Source organism: Arachis duranensis, chromosome 10 (genome assembly GCF_000817695.3).
Source record: "Arachis duranensis cultivar V14167 chromosome 10, aradu.V14167.gnm2.J7QH, whole genome shotgun sequence".
Classification (NCBI taxonomy): Eukaryota; Viridiplantae; Streptophyta; class Magnoliopsida; order Fabales; family Fabaceae; genus Arachis; species Arachis duranensis.
In genome coordinates this window covers 15563699-15568755 of record NC_029781.3, presented here as the reverse complement: position 1 = coordinate 15568755, position 5057 = coordinate 15563699, and the positions used below count along the sequence as shown (strand labels likewise).

The following is a 5057-nucleotide window of genomic DNA, read 5'->3' as shown; positions in this document are numbered from 1 at the left end:
ATAAAAATTGGGTTGCCTCCCAATAAGCGCTCCTTTAATGTCACTAGCTTGACAATGGGCTCTCATGGAGCCTCAAAGGTGATCAGGTCAATGTTGTAGACTCCCAACACCAAATTTAGAGCTTGATTGTGGGGGCTTTGTTTGACTCTGTACTGAGAGAAGCTTTTCATGCTTCCTCTCCATGGTTGCAGAAGAAGATCCTTGAGCTTTAAACACAAGGTAGTCCCCATTTAATTGAAGGACTAGTTCTCCTCTGTCAACATCAATCACAGCTCCTGCTGTGGCTAAGAAGGGTCTTCCAAGGATGATGCATTCATCCTCCTCCTTCCTAGTGTCTAAGATTATGAAATCAACAGGGATGTAAAGGCCTTTAACCTTCACTAACACGTCCTCTACTAATCCATAAGCTTGTCTTACTGACTTGTCTGCCATTTGTAATGAGAATATGGAAGGTTGTACCTCAATGATTCCCAGCTTCTCCATTACAGAGAGTGGCATAAGATTTATACCTGACCCCAGGTCACACAGAGCTTTGTCAAAGATCATGGTTCCTATGGTGCAGGGTGTTACGAATTTGCCAGGATCTTGTCTCTTTTGAGGTAAAGTTTACTGAACCCATGTATCTAGTTCACTAATGAGCAAGGGAGGTTCACCTTCCCAAGTCTCATTACCAAATAACTTGGCATTCAGCTTTATGATAGCTCCTAAATATTGAGCAACTTGCTCTCCAGTTACATCTTTATCCCCTTCAGAGGAAGAATAGTCTTCAGAGCTCATGAATGGAAGAAGGAAGTTTAATGGAATCTCTATGGTCTCTATATGAGCCTCAGATTCCTTTGGGTCCTCAATAGGGAACTCCTTCTTGCTTGAGAGATGTCCCATGAGGTATTCCTCATTGGGATTCACGTCCTCTCCTTCCTCTCTAGGTTCGGCCATGTTGATTATATCAATGGCCTTGCACTCTCTTTTTGGATTTTCTTTAGTATTGCTTGGGAGAGTACTAGGAGGAGTTTTAGTGACTTTCTTACTCAACTGGCCCACTTGTGCCTCCAAATTTCTGATGGAGGACCTTGTTTCACTAATGAAGCTTAGAGTGGCCTTAGACAGATCAGAGACTAAATTTGCTAAGTTAGAGGTACTCTGCTCAGAATTCTCTGTCTGTTGCTGAGAAGATGATGGATAAGGCTTGATATTGCTGAGCCTATTTCTTCCACCATTATTAAAGCCTTGTTGGGGCTTTTGTTGATCCTTCCATGAGAAATTTGGATGATTTCTCCATGATGAATTATAGGTGTTTCCATAAGGTTCACCCATGTAACTTACCTCTGCCATTGCAGGATTCTCAGGATCATAAGCTTCTACTTCAAAAGATGCCTCTTTAGTACTGTTGGATGCATTTTGCCATCCAATCAGACTTTGAGAAATCATGTTGACTTGCTGAGTCAACATTTTGTTCTGAGCCAATATGGCATTCAGAGTATCAATTTCAAGAACTCCCTTCCTTTAAGGCGTCCCATTATTCATGGAATTCCTCTCAAAAGTGTACATGAACTGGTTATGTGCAACCATGTTAATAAGTTCTTGAGCTTCTGCAGGCATTTTCTTTAGGTGAATGGGTCCACCTGCAGAATGGTCCAGTGACATCTTAGAGAACTCAGATAGACCATAATAAAATATATCTATCATGGTCCATTCTGAAAATATGTTAGAAGGACATCTTTTGGTCATCTGCTTGTATCTTTCCCAAGCTTCATAGAGGGATTCACCATCTTTTTGTTTGAAGGTCTGAACGTCCACTCTAAGCTTGCTCAGCTTTTGAGGAGGAAAGAACTTAGCCAAGAAGGCCGTGACCAGCTTATCCCAGGAGTCCAGGCTATCTTTAGGTTGAGAGTCCAACCATGTTTTAGCTCTGTCTCTTACAGCAAAAGGGAAAAGCATGAGCCTGTAGACTTCAGGATCTACTCCATTAGTCTTAACAGTCTCACAGATCTGCAAGAACTCAGTCAAGAACTGGTAGGGATCTTCTGATGGAAGTCGATGAAACTTGCAGTTCTGTTGCATTAGAGCAACTAATTGAGGTTTCAGCTCAAAATTGTTTGCTCCAATGGCAGGAATTGAGATGCTTCATCCATCAAACTTGGACGTAGGTGCAGTATAATCACCAAGCATCCTTCTTGCATTATTGTTGTTGGGTTTGGCTGCCATCTCCTTTTCTTGTTCGAAAATTTTAGCAAGGTTGTCTCTGGATTGTTGTAATTTAGCTTCTCTTAGTTTCCTCTTCAGAGTCCTTTCAGGTTCTGGATCAGCTTCAACAAGAATGCCTTTTTCCTTGTTCTTGCTCATATGAAGGAGAAGAGAACAGAAAAAGAAGAGGAATCCTCTATGTCACAATAAAGAGGTTCCTTATTGTTAGTAGAAGAAGAAATGGAATAAAGAAAGGAGAATTCAAACACAAGGGTGAGGATAGGGGCAGTGATTTGAGATGAAGAGAAGTGTTAGTAAATGAATAAATAAATAAGATGAGAGACAGAAGTTTTCGAAAATAATTTTGAAAAGGAGTTAATGATTTTCGAAAATTAAGATAAGAAATAAAATTAAAATTAAAATTTAAACCAATTAATTAATTAAAAAGAATTTTTGAAAAAGATGGAGGTATTTTCGAAAATTAGAGAGGGAAGAGTAGTTATGTGGTTTTGAAAAAGATAAGAAACAAACAAAAAGTCAAATAGTTAGTTGAAAAATATTTGAAAATTAATTTTGAAAAGATAAGAAGATAAGAAGTTAGAAAAGATATTTTAAAATCAAATTTTTGAAAAAGATAAAATTTTGAAAAAGATATTAAAATTGATTACTTTACTAACAAGAAACTAAAAGATAAGATTTTAGAATTTAAAGATTGAACCTTTCTTAACAAGAAAGTAACAAACTTCAAATTTTTGAATCAATCATATTAATTGTTAGCATAATTTTTGAAAATAAAGATAAAAATAAGAAAAAGATTTTTGAAAAATATTTTAAAGGATTTTCGTAAATTAATAAGAAAAATAAAAAAGATTTAATTTTTGAAAAAGTTTTAAAAAGATAAGATTTTTAAAATTTGAAAATTTGACTTGACTTACAAGAAACAACTAATTTTAAAAATTTTTGACTAAGTCAACCCAAATTTTCGAAATTTTGAGAGAAAAAAAGGAAAAGATATTTATTTTTTATTTTTGAATTTTTAATTATGAGAGAGAAAAACATAAAAAATGACTCACAATATGAAAATTATGAATCAAAACACATAATGCATGCAAGAACACTATGAATGTCAAGATGAACACCAAGAACACTTTGAAGATCATGATGAACATTAAGAACATATTTTTGAAAAATTTTTTATGCAAAGAAAACATACAAGACACCAAACTTAGAAATCTTTAATGTTTAGACACTATGAATGCAAAAATGCATGTGAAAAACAACAAAGAACACAAAACAAGAAAACATCAAGATCAAACAAGTAGACTTACTAAGAACAACTTGAAGTTCATGAAGAACACTATGAATGGATTTTCGAAAAATGCATAAATTTTTAGAAAAATGCTATTGCCACCAAACTTAAATGTTGACTCAAGACTCAAAAAAGAAACACAAAATATTTTTGCCTTTTTTATGATTTTATTATTTTTTTGTATTTTATTTTATATTTTTCGAAAAACATATAGGAAAAAGAAAGTAATGAATCCAAAGTCCTCAATCAAAATCCTGTGAATTAGACATGGCTTAATATCCTGCCAAGCTAAAACATGTTATATGAAACTCTATAATTCATTCTTGAAAGCTCTGAAAATTTTCGAAAATAGGTGATAAATAAGATTTTTGAAAAATTTTTGAAAATAAAACAAAAAAGAAAATTACCTAATCTGAGCAACAAGATGAACCGTCAGTTGTCCAAACTCGAACAATTCCCGGCAACGGCGCCAAAAACTTGGTGGACGAAATTGTGATCTCTAATAATGGCATTCAACTTGGTGTGCGCATTTACTAACTCAGCACTTTCTTCACAACCTCGCACAACTAACCAGCAAGTGCAGTGGGTCGTCCAAGTAATAAATCTTACATGAGTAAGGGTCGATCCCACGGAGATTGTTGGTATGAAGCAAGCTATGGTCATCTTGTAAATCTCAGTCAGGCGGATAATAAATGGTTATGGAGTTTTCGAATAATAATAATAAATAAACTGAAAATAAAGATAGAAATACTTATGTAGATCATCGATGGGCGTATGAAGATAGGCGTATGAAGATGCTGTGCTCCTTCTGAATTTCTGCTTTCCTACTGCCTTCATCTGATCCTTCTTACTCCTTTCCATGGCAAGCTGTATGTAGGGCATCACCGTTGTCAATGGCTACATCCCATCCTCTCAATGAAAAAGGTCCAAATGCTCTGTCACGGCACGGCTAATCACCTGTCGGTTCTCGATCATATTGGAATAGAATTCCTTGATTCTTTTGCGTTTGTCATCACGCCCAACAATCGCGAGTTTGAAGCTCGTCACAGTCATTCAATCCCGGAATCCTACTCGGAATACCACAGACAAGGTTTAGAGTTTTCGGATTCTCATGAATGCCGCCATCAATTCTAGCTTATACCACAAAGACTCTGATCTCACGGAATGGAAGGCTCGGTTGTCAAGCGAGGGCAACCATGCGTCGTGCATCAGGAATCCAAGAGATACACACTCTAGCTTTCGCTTGTAGAACGGAAGTGGTTGTCAGGCACGCATTCATAGGGACGGATGATGATGAGTGTCATGGATCATCACATCCATCAGGTTGAAGTACGAGTAGTATCTTCGAACAGAAATAAGATTGAATTTGAATAAAAGATAGTAGTAATTGCATTAAAACTCGAGGTACAGCAGAGCTCCACACCCTTAATCTATGGTGTGTAGAAACTCCACCGTTGAAAATACATAAGTGATGAAGGTTCAAGCATGGCCGAATGGCCAGCCCCCCAAAACGTGATCAATAGTCTCCTAAGATGAATAATGGAATAAAACCGAGACCAAAGAT

At 36.4% G+C, this 5057-nt stretch overlaps 1 non-coding gene across 1 annotated transcript; it reads left to right on the top strand.

The window, feature by feature from the left end:
* The first annotated feature begins 1702 nt into the window (after window positions 1-1702).
* On the top strand, window positions 1703-1806 carry LOC127743426 (small nucleolar RNA R71). The gene has a single exon (XR_008004818.1). It is a non-coding gene; the product is annotated as a small nucleolar RNA R71 (small nucleolar RNA).
* The last annotated feature ends 3251 nt before the right edge of the window (window positions 1807-5057 follow it).